Below are 24347 nucleotides of genomic sequence, written 5' to 3' on the forward strand. Positions count from 1 at the left end.
TTAATATTATTGTAAATGGAATTGTTTTCATGATTTCCTTTTCAGCTTATTCACTGTATATAAAAATACAACTGAATTGTGTATATGGACTTTGTATCCTACTTTGCTGAATTCATTCATCATTTCTAACTGCTTTTTTTAATGTGTGGAATCTTTAGGGTTTTCTACTCACACTTATAATTTCAAAACATATTGCAAAGCTATAGTGAACAAAACAATGTGCTATTGGCATAAAAACAACCATGTAGACCAATGGAACAGAATATAGGGCTTAGAAATTAACCCTTATGCATATGACCAAATAATGTTTGACAAGGGTGCCAAGATGACTCAGTGAGAAAAGGACGGTTGTTTCACTGAGCAGTGCTGGGGAAATTGGATATTCACATGCAAAAGAATAAAGTTGGACCTTTATCTAACACCATATGCAGAAGTTAATTCAAAAGAGATCAGGAATTTAAATGAAAGACCTAAAACAATAAAACTCTAAGAAAAAATCATAGGACAAATAATTCACAACGCTGGATTTGGTAATGATTTCTTGGATAAGTCACAAAAGGCATAGGTAACAAAAGAAAAATAGACAAATTGAACTTCGTGGAAATTTAAAAATTTTATGCATCAAAATACTTTGTCAAAAGAGTAAAAAGGTGACCCACATAATGGGAGAAAATATTTGCAAATCTGATAAGGAATTCATATCCAGAATATTTAAATTACTCCTAAGACAACAACAAAAACCAAATAACCTAATTCTAAAACAGGCACAGGACTTGAATAGAGATTTCTCCAAAGAAAATATAAGAATGGCCAATGAGCACACAAAAAGATGCTGAATATCACTAGTCATCAAGAAAATGTAAATCAAAACTTCAATGAGATTCCACCTCACAACTATTAAAATGCCTACTATCAAAGACAAAAAACAAGTGCTAGTGAGGATCTAGAGAAACTGGAACCCTTGCATACTTTTAGTGGGAATGTGAAATGACATAGCCACTGTAGAAACAATATGCAGGTGCCTTATAAAATTAAAAATAGAACTACCAGCCCTCCTTGTGGGAGCCATGGGGTTGAGAGGAGCATAGCCATCACCTCTCCCCACCATGACATGTTGTCATCCACCAATATCAGTGTACTCCGAAAAGGGGAAATCATCTGGCAAAAATGTCCCTTTGCCTGCTGTGTTGAAGGCTTCCATTTGATCAGATATTATGAACTTTGTTCACCCCAGTTTGCATAAAAAGAAAAGACAGCCCTATGCTGTTAGTGAATTACCAGTCATCAAACCAGTGCTGAGTCATGGGTTACTGGCACACCTATGACTCGAATTCCCAGAGTTCGAAGAGGTGGGCCTCATTGTTCTAATCAGGGTGCTTTGGGAAATATGTGTCGGGGGGGCTACATGTATGCACCAAGCAAAACCTAGGTGTTGTTGGCACCACAGAGTGAACACAACACAGAAGTGATATGCCATCTGCGCTGCCCTGGCTGCCTCAGCCTTACCAGCCCTGGTCATGTCTAAAGGTCATTGTAATGAGGAAGTTCCTGAACCTCCTTTGGTGGTTGAAGGTAAGTTGAAGGCTACAAGAAGACCAAGGAGGCTGTTTTGCTTCTTAAGAAACTTAAGGCCTAGAATGATATCAAAGAGATCTATGCCTTTCAGCGAATGAGAGCTGGCAAGGGCAAAATAAGAAACTGTCATCTATCCAAAGCAGTGGACCTTGCATTATCTATAATGAGGACAATGATATCGTCAAAGCCTCCAGAAACACCCCTGGAATTACTCTGCTTACTGTGAACAAATTGAACATTTTTAACCTTGCTCCTGGTGGGCATGTGGGCCATTTCTGCATTTGGACTGAAAGTACTTTCCACAGATTAGATGACCTGTATGGCACCTTGTATAAAGCTGCCTCCCCGAAGAGTAACTACAACTTTGCCATGCACAAGATGCTCCATACAGTCCTGAGCAGAATCTTGAAAAGTCCAGAGATCCAAAGATCCCTCTTAGTACCAAGCAAGAAGATTCATCGCAGAGTCCTGAAGAAGAATCACTGAAAAACCTGAGAATCGTGTTGACGCTAAACCAATATGCAAAGACCATGTGCTGGAACACCAGTCTTCACCAGGCCAAGAATCACAAGCTCCAGGTGGATAAAGCAGCAGCAGCACTAGATGCCAAATCAGATGAGATGGGATTCCAGGCAAGAAGCCTGTGGGAGGGAGGGAGGGAGGGAGGGAGGGAGGGAGGGAGGGAGGGAGGGAGGGAGGGAGGGAGGGAGGGAGGGAGGGATTATGAAGCAGAAGAAACCTTTGGTGGGTAAAAAGGTTGCAGCTACCAAGAAACCAGCAGCCAAGATGAAGTCAGCAGAAAAGAATCCCACCACAGAAGAAAAGAAGCCTGTGGCAATAACTTGTTTATTCCATAAAGGTCAAATCACTTTAGACAGCTAATTTTGAATTAAAACCTGATCAAAGGCATTGAGAAACATGAAAAAAAAACAAAAAGAAAGAAACAGGAAGGAAGTTAGGAAGTTAGTTAGGAAGTTAGGAAGTTAGGAAGTTAGGAAGTTAGGAAGTTAGGAAGTTAGGAAGGAAGGAAGGAAGGAAGGAAGGAAGGAAGGAAGGAAGGAAGGAAGGAAGGAAGGAAGGAAGGAGAAGTGAGAGCAGGGTCTCAAAGAGATATTTGTACACCCATGTTCATAGCAACATTATTCACAATTGCTAAAACATGGAAGCAACTTAAGTGTTCACTGATGAATGAATGAATAGGCAAAATGTGATATATACATACATACATGAAAAAGGAAGGAAATTCTGCAGTATGCCACAACATGGTTAAAACCTGAAGACATTATGCTAAGTGAAAGAAGCCAGTTACAAAAAGACAACTACTGTGTGATTCCATTTATATGAGGTCCTTGAGAGAGTCAAAAACAGAGAGACAGAAAGTAACCTGGTGGTTCCGGGCGTTGGGAGGAGGAGGGAATGGAGAGCTAGTGTTTCATGGGTATAGAGTTTCCACTTTGCAAGATGAAGAGAGTTTTGGGGATGGATACTTCTGATGACTGCACATCAATGTGATTGTATTTAATACCACTGAACCGCACCCTTAAAAATGGTTAAGACGGCAAAATTTATGTTATGTGTATCTTACCACAATAAATGGAAGGGGGGGGAGGAGTTCTCCGTGGATGTACTGAACTGACAGAGAAGTAACGGGAAAGAACATCACGAAATCGGGACAGGCAAAAACCTTGCTGTGCATAATATGTCCTTGAACATTTTAATTCATTCAGGTAACTAACCATCATCAGTGCTATATGGATTTTGTTTGTTTTACTTCCTGTTGATTAGACCTATGGGAAAGTTTTTTCCAGAAAATAATCCTAATAATTTCACAAAACAAAGGGGAAAGGGTATAAAGAGTTCCTAAGGCAAAGATACACAAGAATCCAAGGAACAGTTCTCATTTGCTGTATTATAGACAGACACATAAATAATTGCTTTAAATGTAAATTATTTTAGTTCTGAGAAAATAACAATAGGCTAAAGGTTATAAACAAGTCCCATTTCATTAAAGATATGCAAAGAGGTTTTCGAAATCTTTATAGCTTAAAATTATTTGGCCATATGTTGATAATTGTCAAAGCTGAGTGATGGAGCTAGAGGTCATAGTCTTCTCTATGTTGCATTAAGTTTCATACTTTCCATGAGGTGTTAAATAAAATTGCTTATTCAGTGCATTCGTTACCATATAGTGTTCAATCAAATCACTTTTGGCTATAAAGAGTCACATGGTTCCATAGGACAACAATGGACTAGAATGCAAAGCAAGGAGACCGCTCAAATGAAATACACACACCAGGCGATCACTGAAGCTCTCTACTTATTGCTTCAGGATCCCAACCTCCAAAGAACAGTAAACGTAACCAATCTGGCCAGTTGTAGCACTTTGCAGTGTGACTGTACCTCACAAACTGATATACCTACACTTGTATTGATAACGTCTTCAGCAGCGTCCCACTTTTGATTCACTAAAATTCCATTCTTAGACAACTGAATGCATTTATTTGCTTTTGGAAAAATGTTATCTGCCCATCCATGGGTGCAACTGCGATGTCTAGATTCATAACAAAAAAGGAATGTGAATAGTGTCTGGTACGTATTAAGACTCAGAATTCCACAAGTTCCATGTACCACAGGCACAGATATTAAATCCATTTCCTATAAAACTGCTCCCCAAATCGCTTGGGGGGAAAAATAGTGGAATAGGATGGCTTCCCAGAAATGTTATGTCAGGACAGACTTTAAGAACAGAAAATGTAAAGAAGAAAAAATTTAGAAGACCTTTAAAGTCAGCATGCTTTTTAATCAATTAGAACTTTGGGGATTAGCCAACAACTGTTCAGAGTGCCCACATTTTCACAGCTTCTTCCAAAATATGTAAGTGCGCATAAGAAAGAAACTTCCAGGAAACTCTTATTTATAGTTGTCTTTTTACTATAATTTAATGTACACAACATTGAAAGTACTGATGCATGAGAATTGTTGCCTAAAAAGTATCTGATCATTTGAAATTATTTGGGTCTTTGGTTTATGGCCATGTGACAGTCGAAAGCACTAGAGATGATTTGAAAACTGATTTACATTAAAACAATAGCCTTCTATGTCTTTAAAAAATTACCAATTCAACCTATTTTCTAGGTATTCCATAAATTAAATTTTGAATAACGATTATCAGTATTTAAGTCTAGTCTTCATAGTGGCCTCTTTCAGAGTAAATATGTGTAATTGGTTTCAGTAGTAACACTTCAAATTAAGTACAAAATCAAGATATTTATATTTCACCTTGTTTCAGTATAGCCCATCAGTACTTATAAGAATAGTATTTGTTTTATTGAAGCTATTTTAAAAGTATGGCTGTTCTTTGATTCTTTCAGGCTGAAAAGTATAAGTTCAGAGTTTTTTATTTTAGTCTTGTCTTTAAAGTGAAAAATTTAATAAAGCAACCAGCACTTGACAACTGAAAAAAGAAAGAATTATGGGAACTTATCAAAAGGTAACAGAAGCCAACTTGAAAGTAACAGGTTATAATTTGTTAGGAAATGATGACTAGACACTGCTATAAATGAATAAATTTAAAGTTTAATGAGAAATTAGATTTTAAAGTCTCAAAGTACAGCTCCACATAATACTTTGCAATTACAAAGAAATTTTATAGTAGACAAACCTGGCAGACAGCACCTTGGCCAAGAGATTGAAGTGAACAGCATCAGTAATGGGACAAGACAAACCATGAGTCATCTCAGGATTGCTAAGATGCAACTAGAAGAACACAGCATCTGTTTTGTGATTTTCCTGTTGAAGATGCCTAACCTGAATCTAAGCACGGGGAAAACTCAGACAAACATAAATTGAAGGCCATCCTATAATAGCTGGCCTTTCATCTTTAGAAGCCTCAAGGCCATGAAAGTCCAGGAAATACTAAGGATCTGTTCCAGACTGTGGAAGACTAATGAACAGGACAACTAAAAGCAATGGGTGGGGTGTGGCTGAAGCTGGGTTTAGGTGCTTTGGGATCCCAGGACTTTGCCATGTGTTAGGCACCAGAGGCTCTCTCCAGGACTTTTAAGGGGTAGAGATCAGGTTACGCATGGGAGGCACCACTGGGACTGCAGGCAGTTTGAGTCCACCCTGTACGCTCAGGACACTGGCTGAAGGAGGACTGCACCTCGTGCCCTGCAGTGCCAACCAAGGCTATGGCGAGAAGGTTCTCTTCTGAGACGATGCCTCAGCGCGCTCACATCTTTAACAATTAAGGAGCTTTTTTCAAAGCTCAAGTACAACTACATTTTGAAACCAGAAGACTGTTTCTCTGAACCAGCTATATTACAGCTGGCCAAGAGAACAGGGCAGATGGCTGATCTGGAGACAATGAAAGGTCAACTGTGCCTTGATACCAAGAAAGCTGGCACTCACACCCTTCTCTGTGGCTCCACAGACAAACAACTCTTGGACTGCTCTCGCCACTGTCACTGCCTGTGTCTGTCCTCTAGAAGTAGGCTGTTCAGATATCCACTGGCGGTTTCCAGTACTGACCCGTGGGCAGGCTGGGGGCACAGTGTTCCTCAGCTAGGTCTAGTCCTACACTCGTAGGACACACCCGTCAACACTGTACTCCTGTGGAAGCGAACGTTCATGCATCATGTGTTACTAGCATCCTTACTGCCCTCAGTTCTTTCACTCAACATGCAGAATGTAGGGTTGCACAGAGCCATGCAGGACCCGGAGGGAGCAATGCATATACTGGGGCTCTGCATGAGAGTACAGCTATAGAGATGTCTTCCAAATAAGTCATGTGTTAGCACACAGAACATCTTAATAAACATTTTTTTAAAAAGCAATGGGTAATTCTGAATGGATCCTTTTGTCATAAAGAACATTATTGGGGCATTTAGTGAAACCTGAATGGGGCCTGAGGATAAACGATGCAATCAATGTTACATCCTGATTCTGATGGCTATATTATGAGTATGTAGGTTGAGGTCTTTAAGAGAAAAAAAAGCACTAAATATTCACGATGTGGTGCATGAGGTAGGCAACTTAAAAATCAAGCAGGAAAAAAAGTTCTATGCACTATATTTGCAAATTTTTTGTACATTTGCTTTTTTTAAATTAAAAAGATATAGAACTCACACCCAGTGTAATTACCCTAGGCAAACTGCCTGACCTTGATTTCTCTACATCAGTTTCTCAGTCTACAAATGGAAACAATACTGCCTACCTCCCAAGAGCATTATGAAGATTAAATTGCATAAAAATAATGCTTAGTATACTTATTGGAAGGAAGATTTATTTAACACAAAATATATTAATTTTGAACCCTACTTTTATAGTATTCTGCTTCATGAGATGTGTTACAGCTTCAGGTTTTTCCTTCCATTTCTCCCACACATCTCTTACAATTCAGCCTATAATAAGTGACCAGGCTGCTCCCATATCCCCAGCACCTACCCTTCCTTTCCATTCTGTTCCCTTCATTTTCCTCCTTTCCTTTCCCCTTACTCAATGTGCATTCATATTTCAAGCACCTTTTTTAAAAAAAAAAAATTTGAGCCCATAGGACTGTACTCCATCTGCTCAGAATGATGGCTCCCTTATCTGTTTTCTCCTCATGCCTTCCACAGACAGTCTTCACAGTACCTCTAACATCACATAGCGAGCACTGCGATCGGCTTCTGTTCATTCCTCCACTATGATGACGGCCCACTTGATGGCATGAAACCGAACGCATCTCAGCCACCATTATGCTTAAATCAGGGCTTGGCTCCTAGCAGGTGCTCAACAAACGAGTTCTAACCGAATGAATTAACCAAAGTAAATGAACAAGTGAGGGCATGAAAGGGGCCAAGGCTACCTGAAGATCTGGGGACAGATCAAGCAGGCATTTACTTCCAATTTTTGATGAATAGTTCATTGTCTTGTAGCTGTGTTCTTCCCCTCTTAATGAGTATTCGGTTGTTGTTGTTTTACACACACTCTCATATAAACAAACCCTGAAAATATATATCTTCTGCCACTCCTACCACCATAGGTAAAAACTAGATTTCTCTTCTACAATGATTTCAACCAACAAATACTTGAGTGCCCGCTCTGCGTGAGGCACCATGCTAGCATTCCAGGGTGAGCAAACCAGACGCAGTGTATGGGGTGTGGGGGGTAGGCAGCATTTTTCTTTGCGTGTTCCAAAACCTTGCCTTATCAAGTATCTGACCAGGTTACACTTCTATATTTAACAGGTGAAAAACACAGCACATCATTCAAGGTAAGTGAGTTGCCCTGTGTCACTGAGGAAGCTAGTGGATGACTCAGGACTAAAGTGCTAAGCCTTTCAGTTATACATTTAATTCTTAGCTACATCAGATTATCTCCCATATTTCAGGTGAACAGTCTCATTTAATATATAACACAATAGTGTCAATATCATAACGGTGTCACCTTAAATCACAAATACTTAAAGGGAAGGGCAACGAACTTTAACTCTGGTTAAAGGTGAAAGACTAACTTTAAGAGTCTTTATCTGAATCATTTAACGACACCCAGAAACTTCTGAGAAACATAAAAGGTGATTCTAAAATATGAAAGTCTAGTGAAGGAAAACCAAAGTTTAAGAGACCAAATTCTTCCAGGACTAAGCCAGTATCTCATTCACTCGAAAGATGTGTGAGGGTTTTATTTTCAGCCCATCGAGTGGCCCAGATGAAAATGGGTGACTATTCATAGAAAAGTAGCAAGTCCGCTGTACAGAAGAGTGATTAAGGATCAATAACCGGGTTGGGCAAAGGGACTTAGCTTAAAGCTGATTTTTCTCCTTTTCAGATTTTTATATTCTCCTTTAACCGACACTGCACAACTCATGTGGGGAGGTTGGGGGGCAGAGAGGGGGCTCACACAGATTTATGGGAAGGGCTTTGCTTTATCTTTTACCTGGACTATCACCACAGCCCAAGGTTAGTTACACACCAAACTAATTGCTACTCGCAATAATCACAAGGAACCTGTGCTTCCTTCTCTGGGCAGGATGCCCATCCCTCACTGACCCACCTCTGAGTCCCACCTTCAGGGCGCCGTCAGTGCTCTTCCTCTGTGGACTCTCCCTGGTCGCCCCGCTGCAGGTCTCTGACACCCCTGTGCACTCCGGGAACAATCACTTCCCAGCCTGCATAACAGGCCTTGATGTCTCTCACTGCCTAGGCCAGAAAGTGCACACGGACACACAGCCCATAGGCATGATTTGTTTGATCCACAATACAAAGTAACATCTTTTTCATTAGTTACAACTACTAAGAAATTTTACATTAAATTGCAGTCTTCAGGCTTCTCTAGAAAAACTGGAAGTTCCACAGGCAGGGGGTCCTTACCAGAGCTATTTTGAATCTGAGTTTAACCAAGAAATTTTAGACTCTTGGAAATAATATGTAATCTTATTTACAACTCACAGAATAGCCTAACTCACAGTGTCAACTTATGCCTCATTCTCAAAATGATTACTTACATGAGATGTGTTGAGTTCAGTCCCAAAAAACCAACGCATTAAAGACCTACTGATGAAATGTAACAAATATATTTTCTGACTGCCTATTTCAGCACCCACAGAAACAACTGTTTTTTTCCCCAATTACAGTTGACATTCGATATTATATTAGTTTCAGGTGTATAGCATACAATATAGCATAGTGATTAGACATTTATATAACTTACAAAGTGATCCCCCCCATAAGTCTGGCCCCATACACAGTAGTTGCAATATTATTGACTATATTCCCTAGGCTGTACTTTACATCCCTGTGTCTATTTTGTAACTGCCTATTTGTAGTTCTTGATCCCTTCACCTTTTCCACCCAGCCCCCAACACCCCTCCCCTCTGGCAACCATCAGTTTGTTCTCTGTGTCTATGAGTCCAGAAACAACAGATTTTATTCAATAATCCTTCAGTCCTGCCCATATAAAAAGCCATTGTACTCGAGGCAAACCCAGTTTGCAACCTAATCATTCCTAAGCAATGGTCAAAGGGTAAGAATTATGTAAGCCAAAGTCAGATTTCCTAAATTCCTATTTTACCCCACAGAAAGAGCAAAATAACATGAAAAAAAGAAAATCTCGATATAGGCTTTTACAAGTCTTAAGCATGTAAAAACTTACTTTTAAAGAGACACATTATGAATATTGCATATCCTTTTAAAGGTGTTTTGTTTGTTTGTTTGCTTGTTTCTTACAAGGACTAGACAGACTGAGATTTTACTTAAAGACTTCATTAGACACCAACTTCTTTTCCTAACAAATCTCATTATGGCAAAGTGCAAGCTTTCCTATTTTTTGAAGGACCTTTGAACAATCTTCACTCTCATTGGTCTCATTTTTTTCTAGGCCAATTTACAAATATACACAAAAGTCTTCAACTGGCAAAAGTTAGATTTGCATGGGAACCTATCCATCAGTGACCCCTCTCTTCCATCTCAATTCGTTAATAAGCTTTTGGGAAAGATATTCCAATAAGTCAACCACATCTATTTACACTGTCAATCACCATTTCAAATATATGTTACACAATTTGGTAGAAAGCATTTAAACGGTTACAAATTTAGGACAGATTATCTTCTTAAAAGTTGTCCCAAACCTGCTGAATTTGTAAGAAATGCTACCCATTCTGTTTGATCCTCAACTCAGGTCCTATCTTGCTACAATGAAGCACCTTTGAAGAGAGAAAATTCCTCTGTCAAAAATTTTTGCCTAATTTGAAGTCCTGTGGAACTGTAGAGAAACAATCCAAAGTTTTTCCATCTCAGAAATCAGCCTGTCCGTTTAAATGGGTACATTGTACGGTATCTGAACTGTATCTCAATAAAGCTGTTTTGTTTTGTTTTTAAAGTTAGTCTGTCAATTTTGTTTTAAACCACAATTTATTACTTTAGTTTGGTGTTAAGCCCTTTCAAATACTGTTCCTTTTCTAAAACTGTTAGCACAATCTAATACAAAAAACTGAGCTTGAAGGTTATATCATTAATTTTCATTCCAGGTTTTTGATGACTACCAGTACTATGCTATGTGCTCCTAGAATAAGATTTTATTGACTGATATTCTGTTTTTCACAAACCTTTTCTTAGTCATAACAACAAGCAAACACTTTGAGAAATGTGACAACTTACAAACAAGGATGGGGCTCTGAAAATAAAGCTTTTGCTTGAGGAATAGCTAGGGACAGGAATGCAATGAGCGACTGTGACCAGATTCCAGAGCTACGGTTCAATGAACTTTGCTTCCCTAGGAAGGGCAGAGGCATTTCTTTATTGTAAAGCATACCATAAAACCAGATGGCTACTAGCCAACTGCTCAAAAATGTGGATCACCTAAAGAAATTTCTCTAGGAACTGATTCAGCTGTATTATTTATGCAAATGAAGTAGGCAGAGACAGTAATTCAAGATATGTCTGGGTGATTTACACATTTATCTTACCAAAAAGCAACAGTTTCAAGTGCATGTACTCTCCTCTCTACCCTTAGAAATATTTACCTGAGGGGGGGAATCTACCTAGACTAACAAGCTACTAACCATAACCAGGAAGCCATGTGCATACACCCAAGGAATAAAGGAATCGGGGTGACATTCTGCTAGAAAACATGAGCTCCCATACGAGGCAGGGAGCGCTTTATTTTGACTCTCAAGAAATATTTGGCGATGCCTGGAGCTACTGGTATGTAGGGAGGAGAGGTTAGGATGCTGTTAAACATCCTACAGCTAATACATTTACATTCTTTAATTCTTTTCATGACTCAGTTGTGTTTTTTCCCCTAAACTACGATTCCTTTAAATAAGTTTCCTTGGTACTTTTGAGATATGATTCAACTTAAAAGTGCTTTTAACTATAATTCTTAAAAATGTATCTATTTTATGTAACAAAGTATCCTTAAATTATAGCCATTGAAGTTATTTATATCACAATTATTTATTTATTATTTATTTATGTATTTAAAGACAAAGTTACATCTTTGAAAATCTCTATTATGGGTAGGATACAAGGGGGAAAAAAGCCTTCTGTAAAGTAAAGGGGTTAGCTACATGATAATTATGTTTAACCTGACCTACAAAGCAACCTGAGCCTTTCCCTTGGTTTTCCAAGGTTCCACCCCTTTCCAGCTCTTTTCATTAATACTACACTCTAAAGCTTTCTGTCCACAGTTTTAAAATGGAGGAGAACCATAAACCTTAGTAATTTGTTCTCTTAGCTTGTATTAGATCTTGCTTAGCCACAGAAAAGTTGGTTATCCTGTAACTAAAGAATGAGGCTCAGGTGAGCAGTAATAGTTTGAATATAAATCGCTTTTTATAGCTGGAATATTTAAAATAGTTTCTCTTCTTCCCAGTAAATTTCATGCACATGAAAATAATTTTAATTCTTAGGCCAAATTCATTTCTTAGCTACTTTGAAATAGTCTGGCCTTTTCAAAGAAGAAAGCTTTAATCCCACTGTTGTCTTCAGGAAGGTCATTTCGTTCACTGTGAATCAGTATTTTTGTGCACCTGGGCCCACTCTGCTTTCTTTATGGGTATAATTAACTTAATTGCCTTCTCAGTGCTTTATGTTAGGAAAATGGGAACTACTTGAAACTTCTGAAGATAACTGACATTAGAATATGATTAATTTGTGAACAAGGTTCACAATTATTCTAATTCAAAAATCTATACAATGTGATGAGGCACCACATGGTTGGTGTTCTGACCGAATTTTGTCAGTGTACTGCATATAAGTCATGGAGTAGCAAATAAGAGTTTAAAAAACCAAATATAATGGTGAATGATAGAAAATTTTTGTTCTGAAGAGAGTAGCTTCATTTCTTGAAAATGTGGTAAAACTAGTTAAGAGATCTGGCCCAGTAATCAGTCAGCCCAGGGTTAAATTCCAGCCTCTACTACTTTACAGCTTTGGGCAAGTTGCGTCACTTCCCTACAGCGGTATCTTTATAAAATCAGGATAATGAAATTATTTATTTTGTAACATTCTGAAGGATTAAATTAAGTAATGCATGTAAAGCTTGGTACATTTACATATTCAGTACTCAGTAATGCTAGCTACAAATTTTATCTACACACACACACACACACACACACACACACATACACACAGCGTTTGTGTGTATTTTAACAGGAAATTGGAACTGGCCTGGGCCCTTTTGAAAATATATGATAAAACTAATGTAGCAAAACTTTTAGATATCTGTGGTATTGATTTGAGTAGAACAAGCAGATTTCACATTCTCAGATGTTTGCATTTGCTCCTAAAATCTTGTAAAATGAATTTAAAAAAATTTTTTTTAATTTTGCAATTAGAGTTTACATTCAATATTGTTTTGTATTAGTTTCAGGTGTACAGCATAGTGGTCAATCACATACTTTACAAAACATTCCCTCTGGTATTTCCAGTACCCACCTGGCACCATACACAATTATTACAATATTATTGACTATATTCCTTATGCTGTACTTTACATACCCAAGACTATTCTGTAACTAGGACTCTGCATTTCTCAATCCCTTCACCTTTTTCACCCAGCCCCCAAATTCCTCCCCTCTGACAGCTGTCAGTCTGTTCTCTGTATCTATGAGTCTGTTTCTGTTCTGTCTGTTCATTTATATTGTTCTTTAGAATCCACATATAAGTGAAATTATATGGTATTTGTCTTTCTCTGACTGGCTTATTTCACTTAGCATGATACCCCCTTGGTCTATCCATGGCAAAGTGAACTTATATTAACATGTTATCTGAATTCCCTGTTAGCCTTTTGGATGTTTTGCATTTCACCAGTGTCTCTTCATTTTCAGCAAAAGTGGAACATCTTTTCTAGACACATAATTCTACTGATCATCTGACTGTATCATCTACATATCACATTTTCCACTGTGAAAATGATTTTTTCAGGATGTTATTGCTCACCAGTGATGCAAGTAGGAACATGCAGTAATGGTCCTTGAGACATTTCTTCTAATCTTGGAAAACATTAAATTCTCATTTGCTTTATAGAAATGGCTTGGAAATGCATAACATCTGATAACACTGCACTTACATAGGTTGGGTTTGGGATAACAGTAGTAACCATTAGGACATCAGCCCAAGTGGGAAAAGAAAAAAGTATCTGCTCTTAAAATAATGTTGAAAACTCTGTGCTTTACTCATGTTAACCTTCACTCAGCAAATTCTTTAATCTTGCTTTTAGTTTTTCCATTGCTCACAGCAGATAAAAAGCCACAGATTAGGAGAGGAATGAGAGTGGTTCTGGAGGGAAGTAGCTACAAGAGTGTGTAGCTTTTAGATATTAACAGGAATTGTCTAACAATCTGGCATGACTAATAGAAAAAAAAATATGACACCACCCAACATTTCAGAAATGAACATTTACAATTATATCCTTGATATTAAAAAGGTTTATTATTCAGCACTGTAGATAGCAAGATAGTGTATAATTTCCCAGAAATTTCAACCAAAATATTTTGCAGTTGTGACTCCATGTACCAGATGAGGGATACAGTATAACATAATAGAAAAAGCATTCTGGCCATTAAATGACAACCAGGCTTCTTTTTTCTCCTGTGGTTTCCATTGGCCCACCTCTTATGTCTTTGTGAAGTCAAAAGAAACAGTGTAGATAAATGGTTTTAAAGTTCTCTACAAATGAAACTGGTTGATAAACAAAAGATTTTCTTTAACTATTGACACTAATTATGATGGTTAAGGTGACCATCAACAAGATATTTAGCTAGTGTAGGATTTCTCAGGTTGCCACTATTGACATTTTGAGCTGGATAATTCTTTGTTGCGGGGCTGTCCAGTGCATTGTAGGATGTTTAGCAGCACCCAAACCTCTCCTCCTAAATACCAGTAGTTCCAGACATCGCCAAATATCCCTTGAGAGTCAAAAATTCCCAGGCTGAGAACAACTGATTAAGTGTATTTAAATTAGGTATTGAACTGGCACAAAGCACACACTTTGAAAATTTAGCACTCAACAAAGGATTTCATTCGCTCACTCAACTACAATTTCACAAGCACCTAATATGAACCAGGGATTCTTCTAGGTGCTGAAGAAATAGTGGGTAACAAGACAAGTATAGTCCTGCTCTCATGATGCTACCTAACACGCAGGTTCATCTTCATGTTAAAGTGACTCAACAAATTACTACAAGAGGCGAGGAAGAAAGATTCTCTGTATATACAGCTTTCAACCTGGTAAACTGAAGGCCTCATGCCAACTCCTTTCTCTAGTCTTAAATAAGTTTGATCCCACGCTCTGCCTCCACCTGTTCCTGTCAAGATAGCAGCCCACAGTGTCCCAGTTGCCATGGCCACTGGTGCAAAGGGCCCAGGCCTGGCACCTACTTCTAAGGTCTGTGAAATGTGCACTTTCACCACCCACCCCAATCTCCTTCTTCCCTGTCTCAGAGACCAGCTGCCGAGACCGAGTCCTCAGGCCGAGAGTCGTGAGGCCTAAGCCTGGCAGTCTCCACACTGGGAATCCTGACTGTGCCCTTCCTTTGAAAAAGAGAATGCGGCAGACAAAGCCTCTCCTTTCATGGAGTTTAGTGTACTGGGATGGGGGTGGGGGACAGAAAATAAGATTAAAAAACACAGAGTTATATAGTGGTAACTACTGTGATGAAAAATAAAACAAAGGAGGATGCAAGTGGGGCTTCCAATTTCAAATAAAGTGGCCAGGAAAGGGCCTCTGTGAGAAGGTGCAGTTAAGTAAAGACGTGAAGCAGATAATTGCAGCACTTTTTAAACACTGAAAATAAGGTTTCAAGTGACTAAAATTTCATATCAGTCAAGCCTTTCAGGTCTGCAATAAAAAGTGGTATCACTTAACACATGAGCAAAGAGAAAATATTAGGAAAAAATTAATAAAGGAAAATTCTTTGTTTTTAATTTTATTAACTGATTTTAGAGAGAGGGAGGGATAAACATTGATTTGCTGTTTCGCTTATTTACGCACTCATTGGTTGATTCTTGTGTGTGCCCTGACTGGGGATCAAACCCACAACCTTGGTGCATGGTAGAAATTATTTTCTTACTCTATTCTAGGGGGGGATAATTTTGGACAAAAGAAAATAAGCAAATATAAACTATTAAAATCCCTAACAAAGCCTCCCCCCACTCAGGCCATAAAATTTTACTGACAGGTCAGAGGAAGAGCCAGAGGTAAGGGACCCTCCCCTCCCATGCCCCTACCCAGGAGTATGCATCCCTCTGCTGAAAGGAGGAAGTCCAGGAGGCTCTGAACTCAGGCAGTCTCGGTGGTGGGCAGGTTGTTCGTACTAGGCATCCTGGCCCTTGAGCAGGCTGTGGTAGGTGGTGACCTCCTGCTCCAGTCGTGTCTTGATGTCCATGAGTTGCTGGGAGAGGTTCTCACACTCAGAGTCAGCATGAATGTCACTCAGCTGGGCTTTGATAATGCTGATCAGCAACTGGATCTGTGCCAGCTGGGCTCCAAACCGAGCTTCTGTTCCCACCAGTGTGCCTTTCAGGGCAGCTTTCACGCTGAGCTGAGACTGCAGTTCCATCTCCAGACCCCGGAGGGTGCAGAGGTGCAACGCAGGTCAGTGGCCTCCACCTTGCTAATCTGCAGTTGCTCTGAGTGGCCAGCAACCTCCAGGTTCAGCTCCTCAGTCTGGCTGGTGAACCAGGCTTCAGCATCCTTCCAGTTCTTCTCAGCCATGACCTCATATTGCCTTCTCACATCATTCAGGATCTTGGCTAGGTCAATGCCCAGAGCTGAATCCACCTGCACACAGGCCTGGCCATCCACCTGGCCCCTCAGAGCACTGATTTCCTCCTCGTGGTTCTTCAGGTAGGCCAGCTCTTCCTTCAGGTTTTCAATCTGCACCTCCAGATAGGCTCTGGCCAGGGTCAGCTCCTCCAGCTCCTTATGCAGGCCACTGATGTCCACCTCCACACCGAGGCGCAGGGCCTGCTTCATCTCAAACTTCATTGGGAAGTCATCTGCAGGACAACCTTCGAGTTTTCAATGGTGGCACCAAGAATCTTGTCCCGCAGCTCCTTGATGGTCTGGTAGTAGTGGCTGTAGTCATGGGCGGGCCCGGGCCCCTGCTTCTGGTACCAATCACACATCTTCACCTCCAGGCCACGGTTGGCCGCCTCCAGAGTGTGCACCTTCTCTAAGTAGGAGGCCAGGAGATTCTACATGGTCACCTTCTCATTGCCCCCCAGAAGACCATCAGACCTGTCCAGGGCACCCACATAGCCACCTCCTTAGGCCCCAGAGGAGGAGAGGACATGAAGTGCGGGGAAGACATCAACACGCCGCCACAGCAGCCTGACCCCCTGTGGATGCTGGGCACGCGGTGGGCACCTCTGGCTTGGAAGTGCATGGTGACACCACCCAGACCCCCGAAGGACTAGGAGGCCGATGACTGGCAATAGCTGTCGGAAGTCATAGCAAAAGAGGACTCAGGGCCACTAGTCAGAGGAGCTGTGGTCAGCAGGAAAAGTCACAAAGTCTATTTTTTTATGAGTCACAATAACATTTGTAGGAACTAACTGTAAGGAACTGGCTTTGAGACCCAAAACAAGGAATTAAAAATCCTTTTCCAGATGAAAAAGTATAAATTGCAGTGGGACCCAGGAATCTTGGCTAGAAATGGACAATTAATAAAAGGTACGTGGGAATGAAAATTCTGAAAGAAGGGCTTTTAGTGCATCAGTGGTACCTGCCATTGCCAATACAGTTTTCCTTAAGTTTACAGAAATGAGTCACCATCAAGACTGTAGGAGAAGCACCTTTCCCACCCCTGCCAGCTCATCAGAGAGCTTTCATGACATTATATGATGACAGCTGCCCACTGAAAGTGGGGGTTATGTGAATATCTTTAATTTTCTATTCCTTTTTTCTACCTTCCCAGTGCCCACAATGTGATTAAAGCAAATCTCCCAGGTTAACAAAAACATACAAGTTATTCATTCAGTTCTGAAACTTGGAAATAGGCATTAGTTCTCAATGAAAATGAGCTTCAACTGGGCACCACACTGACTTCAGAACAAAGATTGCCATCATTGGCAGTTTCCTCCTTGCTTCCTCCTGAACACTTCTCTTCCCTTCCTTTCACTGTTTTCATAACCAGTGGCCTGAGTTTACCACTGTCTATAAAAGGACTATAGTGGAGCTCTAATTAGCACCCTCGTCAGATCTCTGGTTCTTGCACAATAGACAGCATCTCTGAGTACAATCACTCAAACCCAATTTTTTATTACACTAAAATGTTAAGAGTAGGGGGAAAAGTTATGACTAATTCTCTTAGTTAGAAAAATTCAAGTGGCTTGCCAACATATACGAGTAGGATCCTAATATTAATATTTATTATTACATAGAGACATAAACACATATACATGTATATGCATATATATAAACACATTCTATTATACAGCCATGCATTATAGTTCTTTTTTTTAATGAGGTAAAAAAGAAGAAATACAGTTTTACCTGTTTTTGCAGAACATCTAAAAGTAACAGGATTCTTTTTTTCTTTTTTTTAAATATATCTTTATTGATTTCAGAGAGAGGAAAGGAGAGGAAGAGAGATGAAAACATCAATGATGAGAGAGTTGTCATTGATCGGCTGCCTCCTGCACGCCCCCCACAGGGGATCAAGCCTGCAACCTAGGCATGTACCCTGACCAGGAATCTAACCTCGATCTCCTGGATCCTAGGTCGATGCTCAACCACTGAGCCATGCCCAGCTGGGCAGGATTCTTAAAAATTAACACTATTCACATATCTCCAAAGTTTAGTAGGCAACTATCACCCAGCTAATGAGATAGGATATAATGCAGTTACACAAGTTCCCAGGAAAAAAGCAGGAGAGGGCTTGAGTTAGGTATTTCCAAGAAATTTGGTTGCACAGCAAAGACCAGGAAGCTATTCTTGTTACCATATCCAGAATCTTTTCTAAGAATATGCTTCTCTTTCTCCTTGAAAATGTTGTTTTTCCCGTCCTCACTAGTTACAATAGATTATAGAGTTGCTTTTGTATTTAATACTTTGAATAAAAATACAAGAAGAAAGTATTTCTCCATTACTAAAGATCAACAATTAGTATCTTTATGTTCAGAAATGTTAAAAACTGGCAATAAGAATAAAAAAGTTACCCGGCTGGCATGGCTCAGTAGTTGAGCATCAACCTATGAACCAAGAGGTCACGGTTTGATTCCGGGTCAGGGCACATGTCAGGGTTGCAAGCTTGATCCCCCAGTAGGGTGTGTTTTTCTCTGCCTCTTGCTCCCTCTCTCTCTAAAAATCAATTTAAAAATTTATAAAAAAAAAAAAAAAAGAATAGTATGGGAGACAGAAAGTAGGGGGGTTAAGAGCATTGGTTTAAATCCTAGCTTCCCCAGCCATTGAACTTGAACAAATTATTTAATTCTGTATGGGCTTCTGGTTCCTATTCTGTACAATGGGAACAATGGGTCCTATTTGTGATAATTGAGTTTATGCACATAAAGCACTTAGGACAGTGTCTGACAAACAAAGTAAGTGCTCCATAAATAATAGCTATTATTATGACTCTCACAATTACGATTATAATTAAGAGGGCTGAAGCAGTAACCAGAGATATGGAAGGGACAGCTGCATATAGTATGTTTTGGGTTTGTAGGAGGCGGGTGGGGAAGTTGTTAGTCAATATTCCCAGTTATATAATCCAGGAATATATTTCATAATCTTAACTATTATTCAGAGGCAGTAAATATTGTGCAATTATATTTTAAAATTTAGGCCAATGTACATTTCAATGTCTCTCAAATTTTAAAACACCATCAACTGAAAGAAGCATCACAACTTCAGAGACGTTAAAATGTGAAAAAGTGTACATTTCAGATGTGATGAAATACATTAAGAGATGGAAAACAATGTAGTGATATTTCAGGTATTAAATATTCCACAGTCTCATCTTTTTCTGTAAGACCTGGGAGCTAAAATCTAACTTCTGATCATTCCTAGTTTCTGCCTCTCAGATTGTTTTAAAGACATGCCTATTAGAGATGGGCAGAAGAAAGACGACTTTTATCAGGAGTTTTGTCCTTAAAAGCCAAGTCCTAATAGTGAGAAATAACAGGGAAAAGAAAAAAAAAAGGCTATAAAAGGTGAAAGAAGCCCGGCTGGCATGTCCCAGCAGTTGAGCATCGACCTATGATCCAGGAGATCGGGGTTCGATTCCCGGTAAGGGTACATGCCCGGGTTTTGGGCTCGATCCCCAGCAGGGGCCGTGCAGGAGGCAGCGGATCAATGACTCTCTCATCATTGATGTTTCTACCTTTCTCCCTCTCCCTTCCTCTCTCTGAAATCAATGAAAATATATTAAATAAATAATAAATAAATAAATAAATATAAATAAATAAATGTGAAAGAAGACCGCAGAAATGGAAAATAATAAGGCTATAAGATAATGAAACTCCTGACAATATAAGAAAGAATTTTGGGGCCTTTCAGTGGAGGAGCAACCCAGATCTTATGAACCCCAATCTCTCCAGTCAAAACATCACAGCATCAAAAAGAATGCCAGGAATAATAAAAACTGTTAAACTGAAAGGGACATCTATTCCATGAATTCTCAGAGAGCACGAAGTGCACTATTCCCACGCCTTAATATGCCCCTGCATAAAACTGCTGCATATTCCTGATAGGAGCATATGAATGGTGTAGACACAGAAGGAAAGCTGAGAACCACCGATGTTAGAATATTTAGTTTGCAAGATGGGATTACTGATCAGAAAGGGTTACATCTGACATTCTCTCTCTTGTACAGCACAGCCAACATGTCAGTTAGCCTCTCTTGGAGTATTCTCACTAATTAAGGAACTCAGGACCACCGAAGGAACACAATTTCATTTTCTGACAGTGTTGTCAGAAAATTCCTATGTTGAAGCAAGATGTGCCAGGCTAGCTTGGGGTTCTTCTATTTATTCAGTATTTATTGAGCCTTTGAATGGACCTTGAGGAGTGATGGGATGGATGACTTGAGTTAGGGGCTGGTAAGGCAGGTGGAGTAGAAAAACGAGGAATATAGGGAAGAAATCAAGGTGGCTGGCAAGAGTGAATGCAGGAGGATTTTTTTTCTACAGGGGTAGAAGACAAATAGGGAGCTCTGTGGATCATGGAAAATAATCAGTGCCACTTGAATCAACAGGGAATCAGTGTTGAGAAGAGAGGAAACAGAAGAAGAGGGTGCTGGTTCTATGAGGTAATTCAGGCTTTAGGGAAGGCTGACATAAAAGTGGGTGGGTGGGGCTCAAAACCCGCACGGGAGGCCAGACTGAGGAGAGAGGCCAGAAGTGACAGGCAGCTTTGGCAGGGACAAAGGGGAAAGGAGAGCTAAGTAGGGAGCATTATGAAAAGCGATGGGAAGACAAATGCCTAGGAGAGCTTGCACCTTGGGAAGTAATTTACAACTGTAAACAACCAATCACAATCCAGTAGATTATAGAGATACACATAAAATGCCAAAAGAAACCCAGACTGTGAAGGGAGTGGAGTACCCGTGTTCACTCTAACAAAAGTCCTGAAAACATGTTATTATTTGAAAATTTCCCAAGCATTCTTCTAAGCCCCTTAAGAATATTAACTTTTTATTCTTCTAACAACTCCAAGATATGGGTAATATTTATATCCCCGTTTTATAGATGAGGGAACTGAGTTAAAAAGAGCCCCAAATCACCCAGATAATTACTACAGAAGGATTCAAAACCAGCCAACTTAACCCCAGACTATCTCTAAGCCATCATAGTGTATTCTTTCCACCTTGATTTCTAGGGCCTAACACAAGGCCTGGTCCAGAGGAAACACTGAAATACTTGTTGAAGGGTTGAAAGATCCCTAGCTTTAGTGGGATCATAAGAGACAAACTATGAAGGACACAGGCATTTGAAAAGAACACAGATACTACTGGAATTAATTGGCTCAGGGGTCTGAATGAAAACTGGGAGAGAAATTTTCCCAACCTGGTATGGATTTCCAGGTTGTATGAGCAGACATTGCTCCAAACAGATGGATAAGCCGGCAGACACAGGCTTACCCATGACCTTTTGAAGGTCCAAGTTGCCTGGGCAGAAACCTCTCAATATTTTTCAGCTCAGCTGGTATATAATTTATTTGGTTCTGTATACTGACTTTTCACCTCTTACATGTACTCGTAAGCATAAATTTAAAAATACAAGTAACATTATCCTGAAGGCATTGCACTTTTTAAGGCTTCTATTAGCACGTGTCCTAATATAAAATTCTGCCTACCAGAGGCCCAGGGAACATCGTAGCCTTGCACAGCAGGGCTGGATATGTGGCCTGGTGCAGTCCCCAGAATAGGGGCTGTAAGGCAGGATAGTAAGAAGTTAGGAAAATTCCTTGGCAAGTGGAATGGGGAAACTGAGAGAGATAGCTGAACAAAATGACTGAGCAATTCACAGCCAGATACAGAAGGTCACCTCCCTAAAGATAACATCTAGGCCTCAGCTGTATTTCAGCTCCAGGCCCAGAAAAGCAGCAAAACCAGGTGAGTGACACCAGGACTAGCTGCAAAGACTAATGACCCCCTCCCCTGGCACTGACCAATCAGTAGAGATCATGAGCCTAAATGGGCACACCTGGAAAACTGATAAATATTCTGCTAAAACCCTCCCCTGAGACCTCCCCAAAGATTCCTGCCTACAAGACAGAGATAAAAACCTCAAAATAAAGGACCCAGTGTGTGCTTCCCTCCTGGGAAGAAGCACGCCCATACCCCCCCCCCCCATCTTCCCTCACAGGCTGGCATCTCCTAAACTCTAAGGGTCCCCACGAAACTTACAACCAGGGAAGAAATGGCATCGGCAACTCATACTGGCTAATCCCCTGAACCTGTCTCCAAGGCCCCCTTTCTCTGACTTCCCAGGGAAATAAAGCAGCCCCACCTTGGCTCACTTCTTTCCTGAAACGTTTCTAGAGAGCCAAAGCAGCCCCACCTAGGCTCTCTCCTGTTGCTTCTTCTGTGTTAAGCCCTTCCTCCTTTCACCGTCCCTCAAAGTCACCTGGACTTGTGTTGTGAAATCTTTTCTGCATAAAGTCAAGAACCCACACACTACTGCCTGGCCCTATGCCCACCAGCTCAGGGCCAGATCCCCTGCCGTTAACAGCTGAAGACGGTGAAGTTGACAGTGTAATTCTGGCAACTGGGCATGGGTGTGAAAGGGGCCCAACCTCTGGGTTTGCTGTTAGCCTGTTGCCGCATTAGTGAGACAGTAACACAAAACTGACTGTGGGCTCCCAGAACACATGCTGGTGCTAATGTCCACTGTCAACCACACTCCAACAACAGATGACTAATTCTACACAATGCTCTGCAAATGATTCCAAATGTATTCCTGAAAACACACGTGACTCCTAAAGTGTGGGCAATGCATAACTAGTCCAGCTTTAGTAGTTCAAATAAGATTAAATATTTGTATGAACTCAGAAGGTCCATCTCTATACGGAGGGGTTACTGGTAAAAGTTAACCAACAGTCACCAAGTGATCGTTGTTCTCGAATATAGAGTATCTCATTACAGATATCAATAACAGCCAGCTGGAGAGCCATGGAAGGCTTCTGGCCATGGGAAAGATGTGATCCAAAAATCGGGGGTGGGGGGGGTATGTATGCAGAGTGGATAGCAGCATTGCTGGGGAGAGAGGTGGGGCTGAACTACGATAAAGGCACCCTCAGGAAATGAAGGTGAACCAACAGGAACTGGAGGCTGACTGGATGGCAGGTAGATAAGAGAAGAGCAGGTTTAAAATAAACTTTGAAGCCTAACAGAAGCAAGGCTATTAATATCTCCAAGGAATGTCAGGAGGAAGGGCTTGGTGGCATCAGAAGTTGCAATTTGGTGCCCTTATGACATTTACATTTCTTCGGCAGGCCTTGCAAACAACAGAGCCGTATAGATGACCTAGAGGAGCCCAGAGAATGAATGAGGCCACTGAAGAACAGAGGTGGCTGGAAATAATAGAGGTTGGAGGAAGAAAAGAACACTGGGCTAGCCAGAGGAAGAAACTTGGAGATCCAGTGAAGTACGAAAATCAGGCGATCCCGGGTAATCCACACCAAAAAAAGAGTTTAAAAAAGCAGCAAAGGCCACAGAGAAATTGAGAATAAGGGCTGGAAACAGGCTATTAGGTAATGGAGTACTGATCCAGTGTTGGGAACAGAAGGAAGCCTAGAAACCGGTGCGGAGGAGGGCAGAGGTGGATACAGCAGGGGAAGCACACACAGTAGTTTAAGGGAGAAAGCTGCTGGGTGGTAGCTCCAGAGAATATCAAAGTCTAAACTCATCTGAAGGGAAGCGAGGGGGAAGAGGAAGTAAAAAGAGGTCAACCAAGCTCACATCAGAGACTCCTGCTGGATATAAAAAGTCTATCAGCATAAATTAAAGTCTATTTCAAGAGGAACAGGGTGGGGTTGAGAAACAAGAGCAAGGTAGAAAAGACATGTAAAAAATGCAATTAAGAATTAACCAGAAATGGGTAAGAAGTTTACCCAGAAAGTACAGAGGGCCCAGATGCTGTGTCAGCCGAGGGACGACCTGTATCATTCATTGCCTTTCATGGCCTTGCACGTGCAAATCCTGGGTCCTTGTTCTCAGGACCAAAGGTGGAGTTTACCCATGTTTGGAAATGCCCAGTGGTTCCAAACCTTGTTGCATTCAGAATCGTCTGGGCACCTGTTAAAAATACAGCTTCTCTAACCCGGCTCCTGGAGATTCTGACTCA

The 24347-nt window shown here is 40.5% G+C and overlaps 1 protein-coding gene and 2 pseudogenes across 3 annotated transcripts in view; 1 reads left to right on the forward strand and 2 right to left on the reverse strand.

The window, feature by feature from the left end:
• Positions 1-24347, reverse strand: part of FGD4 (FYVE, RhoGEF and PH domain containing 4) — a 183642-nt gene that overhangs the window by 153900 nt on the left and 5395 nt on the right. The gene's annotated exons all lie outside the window — the stretch shown is intronic.
• LOC308553595 (large ribosomal subunit protein uL4 pseudogene) lies at positions 1107-15048 on the forward strand (annotated as a pseudogene). The gene is made up of 2 exons: positions 1107-2218; positions 14872-15048. The product of its transcript is annotated as a large ribosomal subunit protein uL4 pseudogene (transcript).
• On the reverse strand, positions 15838-17011 carry LOC308552107 (keratin, type I cytoskeletal 19 pseudogene; annotated as a pseudogene). Its single transcript has one exon. The product of its transcript is annotated as a keratin, type I cytoskeletal 19 pseudogene (transcript).

The sequence above is a fragment of the Miniopterus schreibersii genome, assembly GCF_964146895.1.
Source record: "Miniopterus schreibersii genome assembly, chromosome: 2".
Taxonomy (NCBI): Eukaryota; Metazoa; Chordata; class Mammalia; order Chiroptera; family Miniopteridae; genus Miniopterus; species Miniopterus schreibersii.